The sequence below is a fragment of the Sycon ciliatum genome, chromosome 4 (genome assembly GCF_964019385.1).
Source record: "Sycon ciliatum chromosome 4, ocSycCili1.1, whole genome shotgun sequence".
Taxonomy (NCBI): Eukaryota; Metazoa; Porifera; class Calcarea; order Leucosolenida; family Sycettidae; genus Sycon; species Sycon ciliatum.
Genome location: NC_088646.1, coordinates 32026453 through 32037355, shown reverse-complemented (window position 1 = coordinate 32037355; position 10903 = coordinate 32026453). Strand labels below are relative to the sequence as shown.

At 50.7% G+C, this 10903-nt stretch overlaps 1 long non-coding RNA gene across 1 annotated transcript; it reads left to right on the top strand.

Moving 5' to 3' along the window:
• The first annotated feature begins 427 nt into the window (after positions 1-427).
• Positions 428-10321, top strand: LOC135813698 (uncharacterized). Its single transcript, XR_010553090.1, has 2 exons — positions 428-759; positions 9612-10321. It is a non-coding gene; the product is annotated as an uncharacterized LOC135813698 (long non-coding RNA).
• Positions 10322-10903: the final 582 nt, after the last annotated feature.

Sequence of the window (10903 nt, the reverse complement as noted above, 5' to 3'; positions counted from 1 at the left end):
ACTCATAATAATTGCGTTCTAGACGCCAGATGAGATGTTTCAGCTACAATGTAGACAAACCGTCCGTGTTCAAGAAAGCCGTCACTTCATCTGCTGTCCATCCTCAATAGCACGTTCAAGCAAATACGTCTGAAACACAGTAGCGACAATCCGACAGCGGCGACACGCCGTCTTCTCTGAATGAGCTTCTCCCTGGCTTCTGCCGTTCTATTTCAGAATTATGTGCGTACATACTACCGTAGATTTACGGTGTCCTTTATTGCAGGCCCAGGTGGTTTTCAGAGCACTTCACAGTGATCTACTACTACTATTCTTACATGACACATGATCGTTGCCATGCCGGGGCCATGGCCGATAGGCCCTATTCAAAATTAAATTTAATATTCTTACATGACACGTGATCGTTGCCGGGGCCATGGCCAATCAGTCCGTGCGCCAAGGGGTACTCAAGGGCTGATTTTATTTGCAACCGCGGGAAACGAAGTCACCAAGACGCCTTCATTTGAGGCTTTTGGAATTGGAGAATTTATTGAATTTAGGTATGGCTCTCTTCCCTTCTAGAGAACTAACCAAGACCCTGTGGGGGCAGAAGGAGACTTCTTTGGCTCCGTGAGTACACTAGCTATGCGGTGGTCTAGTTAGTTTGAGTGTGTGGTTCGTATTCAAAGTGTTCCAAGCCGCAGTTCACTCGAAGGTCATCGTGGATACGTCTGCACTTGAAAATCAAGGCTGGAAAGGACTGCCTGGTGTGTCCGAACGGTATGTTTTGCACTGAAGGCATTTTTTGTATGAATTGTTGAAAGTGTCTACTTGTTCGAAATGCAAAAGAGATGGCCGTAGATCCTTGGCCCACAACACCCCACTAAATAAACTATGACCTGTCGTGAAATTATGTGAAATTGATCAACACAATCATCCACAAATTATCCTATGCCAAAGTACTGCAAATGCAAATAATGGCATCCCTTTACCTAGGTCATGTTTGTAGGGCCTTATGCCACATCTTTGCATGATTTCCTCATGCAAATCGTGTGCCTAGCTTCGAAAACACATTGCGCCAAGTGCCGAATATATACCTGTGAATCAGAACAACAGGACTCACTATTGCTTTCATGAGTGGTAATGGTCAGCTGAAAGGAAACTTCTATCCATCAACTCATAAGTAAAGTAATGACTAATCTCCTTGCTGCGCATGTGGTTCCTTCGTATTTACATGTACCGTAAAGTACCGCCAGAGCGCCCCACTATCTCGTCCTTTCGGGGTCGTATTGTGGGGGTGGTCTCCTGTCTGTAGGTTATACGACACGAACTTTGTACACATATTGCACGTTCTGCAGACAATCTGTGCCTTCGAGCGGACACGAGCTCCACACAAAAACCTGCTTAGTGTGACCTTAGTACACTAAGTTGCTCACACCGTACGAACTTCGTTGCACTCTGCCATACGATTTTCCTTTCCCTGGCTGTATTATATAAATTTGTCGCAGCAAAATCAAGGTGGGGCGCTCTCGCGGTACTTTACGGTATGTGCGCCTCTCTGTGTTCGGTGAATGATTTTGAATATTTGCGCACGACTTCAGGATAGTGCACATTGTATGCATGTACCTGCATATGTAATCCTTTCATGATTTAAAAATTAGGAGCCGTGCTTCTCATCACCGTGGACAAGTAAATGTCGGCCAATTACGTAGCGTTTGGAGATTTGCACAAGTACAGTTGCGTGTTTATTATGCGGCACCCGCGGAATAAAATGAATATTCTGGACGACTGAAGCTACAAAGCCATCTTGTGTTAACTTAACAGATCAAAAAGACAGTACTTCGAAGTACCTGTATTTATCACTAGTATTACCCTGAGACAGTCGTGCTCATCTCTAGAGACTGGCTTGTATTTAACTCTACGTAATGGCAACTTTCATGATGCTGACTGTCTACATTTACTTGAAGTAGGACTATAAATACTAAATATAAGGTCTATAAGCTGTCAGTGCGGTGCTGTTGGATACCCGACATGCCATGTGACTGACCACCAGATACTAGTAAACGACATGCGATTGTACCGGTCACAGTGTAGCTGGGTTTTCACGAAAATTTGAAACTTATACGATTGTGAGAAAAGTTCAGAAACCACACTTACACATACACACACACGCGCACACACACACACACTAAGTGCGCGCACTGTCATGAATGTCACCACATCATGAAGACTACTTACGATGTCCAACGACGACTCTGATTACCCAGCTGATGGCACGCGTACATTGTGAATCCGAGTATTCCCAATGTCGCCTCCATCTCATCATATAATTATACTCTCCTGCATGTTTGTCTCTGCTGCTCATCACAAACTACTTAAATCTGAACTTGTTTGCTTCTTCTCTGAATGCACTCGTTGCTAGCTGCCGAGATTTGTTTTCTTGTAGTTGCATCATTGCATTCCGCATGATCCGCGCTTGCATGATGCACGCACGCACGCACACACATACGGGGGTGGTTGGCAAGTTTTGATTATGGTTGAAGGTGAAGTTTTTAGAAAGGAAACTGTGGTATGAGAATGAGTCTGATGAGTCTGTCTTCCCCTACCGTTCTCGACATGGTGCTGTGACCAGGATTTGGAACCAACGCGTCCAACAACTTTCGTTTTTTTACGATGGACGGAGAGGTTGAACAGACAACAACGAACGATGGAGAGGAGTCCTTGGATCAGACGACTGAGAAGCAAAGCACATCTCACGTCCTGGACCAAGTGGTTTACAACGACCTAGTCAAGAAGCGAGGCAGGGCCAAGGGAAGGGTGACGCGAGTAAGGAGGAGGATCGAACATGAACTCCGTAAAACGGAGGAGAAATTCGTTAGTCTGTTGTCACTTCAGAGTGATGTTGAGAAAATCCTACCCTTGATTGACACAGTGAACGACCTGTCCGAGCAGATTGGTACCCTGCTGGAGAACTGCGAGGCAGACGAGCGTGTGGAAGACGCACTAATTGATTTGGAAGCCTGGGATGATGGCTTTGACCACGAATGCACAAGTGTGTCGGACGCACGTGCACTACTCGACTATAGAGGGGTAGGGACACATTCACCAGTGGTGACGGAGCTTGCTGCAGAGGCAGCAACACCCCAGAAGGCCACCCGGCACGATACAACACAGGAGGTAGTGGTCGTGGACAGTGATGGGACGGACAGGCCCACGGGCGAACTGCTGGAATCAAAGGAATTGCCGGCAACAGGCACGGGCGACACGGAATCTGCTGCAGGCAGACTGGACAGCCCTAGCACGGGTGTGGAGGCAAGGCGTAGCACAATGTCCACAGGCACGGACATCAGTGCTACTACTCAGAACCCTGTGGCTCAGGCTCAGCATACGGATACAACACAGGCCCAGCCAACTGTCCCGACACCAACCAATTCCCCGGACATGATACAGGCCATGGCATTAGCGGCAGCCCACGCTGCAACCGCGGCAGCTGGCCTCAGTACTGCCCCACAGCCATCACGCCTCAACGTCCAGCTGCCAAAGCTGACTCTACCGTCCTTTTCTGGCAAGGTGATTGAGTGGCCAGAGTTTTGGGAGCGATTCCAGTCTTCCATCGACAACCAGCCCATTGCGGATGTCAGCAAGTTCTCATACCTGAAATCTTGCCTTTCCGGCGATGCGGCGAAGGCCATAGCGGGCATCTCATTGACAAGTGCAAACTATACCACCGTCAAGGATCTGTTGAAGACGAAGTATGGTTCAGCGGAGATCATCATTGCATCCCTGTACAGCCGTTTGGAAGCACTACCGGCACCACCCAACAGGCCCATGGAGATCCATCGAAGTTTCGAAACTGTGGAGTGTCTCCTTCGACAGCTGGAAACACAGGGAGAGAAGTTGGCAGATCAACGTCTCCTGTGCCAAAAGCTGTGGGGCAAGGTTCCACTCGAGGTTGCCACCAAGTTTGAGGAGTGGCGTGGTATCAGCAACGCCGGCCAGCCCTGGAAACTAACCACTCTACGAGAGTATATGGCCAAGTACACAACTCTACAAGAGCAACTCCGCCAGCGGACTGGCCAAGGCCCTCCGAACAAACCTGACGCTGTTGGAGTGCAGCCAAAGCAACTCTTTAGCACAGCGGATGCACTGGCAGCTCACCCTGATACCCAAGGACGACCACAACGTTCCCGTCGTGGTTGCATATTCTGCGATGGCCAACATATGGACAACGATTGCTCACGCTACACATCTTCTGCTGCCAGGAAACAACGATTAATGGAGCTACGTCGTTGCTTTATTTGCTTGGGTTCCGGTCACCGCAGCCAGGAATGTTACCAACGGCAAACACAGACCTGCCGGATGTGCAAGCGCCCAAGTCACCATCACCATACCATCTGCTCGCAGAGTCGCCAGCCATCTGGTGTAGGTTCGCATTCCACCCGACGAGCTGACGGTTCATCTTCCACGGCAGCGGTGGCAGCTTCTGACACTACAACCGCTACGTGCACACCCACTCAGGTTCCAGGTCAGGCAGTTGCTTCGGACCAGACAGTTGCTTCGGACCAGTCATCGTGTCTCCTGCAAGCAACAGGATCAACTGTCACACTCCAAACCGCCACAACGAATGTGCAAGGCAACAATGGTACAATCACCACCGCTCGCGTTCTTCTTGATTCAGGCAGCCATCGCACGTACTTCACGGAGGCTTTGGCAAGGCAGCTCTCCCTGCGCCATACTCGCCATGAATGGCTGTCCGTGTCAACCTTTGGTGCCACCAAACACCACACAGCACAGGTACCGATCTCCGACCTGTTCATTCATCTCAAGGATGGTACAACGAAGGCCATCGAAGGCAGCGTCTTACCGCACATCACAAACCCGGTTCTCCGTCCTGCGGTTGCACACCCCGACATCACGACCTTGCAGCAACTGCAACACGACAACCAGTTAGCTGATGCGATTAACGCCGAAGATGAACGGCTAAAGATCGACATACTCATTGGGTCTGATTATCTGTGGGACTTCGTGCAGGGCCATGTGCAACCTCTACCATCAGGCCTCAACCTTCTGCCAACCTCCCTCGGCTACGTGGTCACCGGCAAGACGGACACCTCTCCCACCACTGCCCTACCGGCAACCACTCTGATCGCAGCCGCAGCCGACGTTTCACACGAGGAGGTTCTGCCTCTTAAGCAGTCCATTCCGGATTTGTGGAGCCTCGAAACGCTTGGGATAGAGCACCCGTCTCCCGTGAAAGACGATGACGTAGCCTTGCAACATTTCCACTCAACAGTGGAGTGCACCGATAATCGCTACATCGTTCGCTGGCCATGGAACGGCCAGCAGCAGTTTCTCCCGGACAACTACGGATTGACGTTGGGCCGGTTCCGGACTCTATCGCGGCGGCTAAGCACCGACTCGTCACTACTTGAGCAGTATGACAAGGTGATCCAGCAGCAAGCCGACATGGGCATCATTGAGCAGATGACACCGGATTCTGTCACTGGTCCGCAACTCCATTATCTACCCCACCAGCCAGTTCTAACTCCAACGAAGACGACGACCAAGTTGCGTGTCGTTTATGATGCCTCGGCCAAGGCACGGCGTCACAACAAGAGCTTGAACAACTGTCTGCTACGTGGACCCGTGTTGCTCCCCAACCTTGCCGGAGTTCTTATGCGACTCCGCATCACACCCATTCTGCTGGTAGCCGATATCGAGAAGGCATTCTTGCAACTTGACATCTGGCCGCCAGACCGGGACGTGACACGCTTCCTATGGTATCGCGATCCAACTAATCCCACAGCAACTCCGGACAACATCGCGGTCTATCGGTTTCGGAGAGTACCGTTCGGCATCGTGAGCAGTCCATTTCTGCTAGCGGCAACAATCCAACACCATCTAGCAAATGATGAAGATGCGGATGTCGGTCGCTTGGTGTCCCGCAATATCTACGTGGATAACGTATTCATCGGTGTCGACACCCCGGAAGAAGGGTACGATATGTGCAACCGAACTACATCCGTATTCTCTCGCTCGTCCATGCGGCTACGTGAGTGGGCATCTAACAACAGCCACGCTACGACAGCTATGGATGCCAAGGAAAGGGCACAGGGCGACAGTGTCAACGTTCTTGGAATCACGTGGCACACCAAGGATGACAGTCTACAGCTCGCTTGTCCTCGAACCCAACCCAGCACCGACCCGGTTTGGACTAAGCGCGCTGTCCTGAAGTATGCTGCATCATTGTACGATCCATTGGGACTGGTTGCTCCGGTCACATTTCGTATCAAGGTCTTCTTACGCTCTCTGTGGCAAGCTGGTATGGACTGGGACACTGTCTTGACTGGACACCTACTGGACACCTGGCTGACCCTCCATGCAGCCTCGAGCGAGGTCAGCTCGTTATCGTTCCCCAGGCAAATCAACCCAATTGCTAATGGAACCGATGCTACCTACCAGCTACACGTCTTCACCGATGCGTCACAACTGGGCTTTGCAACTGTGGTCTACCTCCGCACAACCATAGCCATGATGACAACCTGTGAGCTCCTCTTCGGCAAGACACGTCTTGCACCGCTGAAGTCCAAGGACGGCAAGCCTAACGGTCTCACCCTGCCACGGCTGGAACTACTTGGCGTGACGATTGGTTCACGGGCAGCCCGATTCTGCAAAGATGAACTCGATCTCCCACTTACCAGCATCACCCTATGGACGGACGCGCGTTGTGTTCTGCATTGGATCAAATCATCCAAGCCACTGTCCGTATTCGTGGCCAACCGTGTGTCAGAGATTCGTACTTGCGGCGAGTTCTTGTCCTTCCGCCATGTTCCTGGAGAGTGCAACCCTGCTGATGTCGCTAGCCGAGGCGGTTTGGTGGCCGATCTTCAGGAGTCATGGTGGCACGGTCCGGACTGGTTACGTACCACATCAGATCACTGGCCAGACGAGGACCTCACACTCTCAGCTGACGAATCCGACCTAGCCAGCAAGGAGGAGCAAGCACCAACGCTTCATACCGCAAGCCTGGTGACTGGTGGCAGCGATCGTGCTACTGACCAACCTAGTCCACACACCATTCCATCTGGTCTCGGCAGCGTGCTTACGAGAGCAAGCAGTTTGAGGAAGGTCCTGAGAATCACTGCTCTGTGCATGAAGTTCCTGAAGAAACTGCGTCCCAACTCACCACGTCTCTCTCAGATCAGCAACAGCTACGGCATCGTGTCACAAGACATACAGGCTGCGCGAGATTGGTGGACTCGAATGGTACAACGCGAGGCCTTCCCTGACATCTTCAAAGCTATCAAGACCAATGCCAAGCACAGTTCAGTTGCTAACCTTGGTGTTGTGATCGACGACAACGGCATACTGCGATGCGCCGGAAGACTGAGCAACGCTGAACTACCAACTGACCAGAAACTACCGAAGCTGCTACCAACGTATCACGCGTTCACGAAGCATGTCATCAGCGAAGTCCATGGACGGCTTCTGCATGCAGGTGTTCGACACACCCTGGCCCAGACAAGGCAAGAGTTCTGGATCATACGTGGCCGTGCTATCGTTCGCCGTATCCTGGATCAGTGCTCGGTTTGCCGAAGACACGAAGGGCGTCCGTTCAAGTTGCCGTCCATGCCCCCATGGCCCAAGGAACGGATTACCAGAGCACTTCCATTCACGTACGTTGGTCTTGACTACCTCGGACCGCTATTGATCCGCACCGGCACGGAGAAAGGCAAGGTATGGATCAACCTAGTAACCTGCCTAACCACACGAGCTGTACACCTGGACATAGTCTCTGGCCTATCTGCAGCAGCCTTCTTGAACAGCCTGAGACGGTTCGCGGCGAGACGAGGCAAGCCAAAGTCTATTGTGTGTGACAACGCACCCCAGTTCAAGTTGGTACGCTCTGTCCTGGACGATCATCTGAAGCTGATTCTTGCCAACCCAGACCTGCTATCGTATCTCTCAACGGAGAATATCGAATGGAGCTTCACAACAGAGTTTGCGCCATGGAAGGGCGGTGTGTACGAGAGGCTGGTGAGCATTGTCAAGAGAGCCTTGAGGAAGAGTCTTGGAAGGTGCCTCCTGACTCTAGACCAGCTCGCAACCCTGACAGCCGAAGTGGAAGGCATGATCAATACGAGGCCGCTCACATATGTTGACGACGACGATGTGTCCTCATTCTCACCCCTGACACCGTCACATTTCCTCTGTGGAGGAAGAACGGCAACCGGTTTTCAGACGGACAGCGACGAGGAGGACGGTCCGGAGACACCAGCAGCCAAGGTCACGAGGATGTGGAAACGGCAACAGATACAACTGGATGTAGCATGGAAGGTGTGGGAAGATGAGTACCTCCCTGCTCTGCGCGAAGCATCAATGAGTCAACACCGACAGTCACGGAGTAGCATCTCTCGGACACCAACAGTCGGAGAAGTGGTCGTAATCCAAGAGACCGGCCAGCCACGTGGAAGTTGGAGACTCGGCAGAGTGGTAGAAATCTTACCTGGAGTCGATGGCCAAGTCAGAGCTGTCAAGCTGAAGACGGCTAAATCGAAGGCAGTGTTGTCGAGACCGATCAGCAAGCTCTATCCGCTCGAGCTGCACGTTGTGGATGACGTCGGAGCAGTGGAGGCTGGTGATATGGAACACCGCACGGCACCGGCGACGGCTATGGAACAGGCAATGGCGGACGAAGCTGCTCCAACCATGTTCCAGCCTAGGCGGGCAAATCGCAAAGCAGCAGAGAAGGCCCGTGAGCGTATCGCAGAGTGGGTAAGATAACTTTCGTTGTCGGGAATGTCATGAATGTCACCACATCATGAAGACTACTTACGATGTCCAACGACGACTCTGATTACCCAGCTGATGGCACGCGTACATTGTGAATCCGAGTATTCCCAATGTCGCCTCCATCTCATCATATAATTATACTCTCCTGCATGTTTGTCTCTGCTGCTCATCACAAACTACTTAAATCTGAACTTGTTTGCTTCTTCTCTGAATGCACTCGTTGCTAGCTGCCGAGATTTGTTTTCTTGTAGTTGCATCATTGCATTCCGCATGATCCGCGCTTGCATGATGCACGCACGCACGCACACACATACGGGGGTGGTTGGCAAGTTTTGATTATGGTTGAAGGTGAAGTTTTTAGAAAGGAAACTGTGGTATGAGAATGAGTCTGATGAGTCTGTCTTCCCCTACCGTTCTCGACACGCACGCGCGCGCGTGCACACACACACACACCTGTCCTGTTCTGTTGAGCCACTACCACAACTTAGCACAAGGATCGCATTGGCCCCAAAGGGGCAGTAGAGCGAAAGTGAGAGGTGTTGGCTTCGAGTTCACCTATCTCTACGGTGAACGCAACCTCGATCGAAAGTCATGCCAAACGGATTTATCTACCACGCGTGCGCGTATATAAAACGGAGGAAGGATTACTTACTCTCCCTGTATGATGTTTCTGTTGTATTCGTGAACAATGTCATTGATGTTTTTCCATGCATGTTTTTGAATATGCGAGCATAACTTCCAACATCAAGCACATTCTTGCTTCTCATCAGCATGTGTAAGTTTATGTTGGGCAGTTATGTAGCGTTTGTTTTACCGGCTGCGTTTGTTGGTGCTTGCAGGTCATTGGCATGCTGTCTGTTTCACAGAAGCTCGTGTAACAGGTTCACCGTACAGCTATGAATGCAATGACATTGTAGCGTGTTGAAGCCACTTCGGTATGACGTGATGCCTAATTTCCTGGTTGTACCAAAATTGCGAGTATGCAAGTGATCGTCAAGCCTGCCCCTGTACAGTAGCCGTCTTGCCTTGTTACGCCTGGTTCTGACTCTGCGTTCTCGTATACTCCATGCAATGTTACAAGGAATACTGCTCCCTTCTCAAGCAATTCATTGGCAACAAAACGCTCGGCTATGCCCTGTAACTTTGCTGTGCGGTTTGTGCTTTGTCAATGTTGTGTACCAGTTCATGATCTGTGCTTGCTGGTCTGTTTGTTTTCTCTCGCACAATTGAGGCGCTGTAGCACAGTGTACAGTGTCGATCATCCTGCCCAGGCTCTGATTTCACGTACCACAGTACGGTTTCTCTTGTTGCTCACTGTAATGTGCATGATACAAGCTCCTTGGTACTCCATCATCACCTGGTGCTGTTGCTGCCATTGTTGGACGCTGCTGATATCCTTCTCGCAATGCCCGAACGTTGTTCCAACAAATGCACAACTCGCTCTTAGTTGTCACATTCGGTTTGGTCTCGTTCCAGTCTTTCGAATTGAGTGAGTGCGTAAACTTGTATGAAGTGGTGAAGCAAAAGCCGTGCGCCGGCAAACATTCAATGTCCGGGTGTAATGACGCACCAAGGTCCCGGGACTTGTGTCCAATTCCTGAGTGATTTTTGTGTGCCTAGCCTCTAGGTATCATACCATATTTGTTTGGTTCAACCGTTTTGGATGCCCACTGCAATACCATTCACTGTATTATGTCACATTTATGTGTGTATGTTATCCAAGAAATCTCCCATATTTTTGGGTGGACAAACCTCGCCATAAGTCAGTAACCTGGCATTTTGCACTAACAGAACTCCTAGGATATCAGCGCCGTCTCAGTACCTGGGGACAGTTGTAAAGAAAAAGAAAAAATATCCTTGGCCCACAATGCCCCACTAAATAATCCGAAGGGTGTCGCGAAGACGACAATTTCCTTACCTTTCTTTCGTGGACGAAAAAAGACACTTCGCTTCGTCCGTTGCGCATGAAACGAAACATGAGGGTAGTGTTTATCAATTAGAATAGGTATCATGCACGAAGGAATGGCGAAAAGGTACTATGCTCGAGCGCTGGTCGTCGTCTTGTTTGTCAATTTTGAGTCCCATTGAGAATTTTCTTCTCCAGACCTCTCAAATTTCCCGCGGTTGCAAA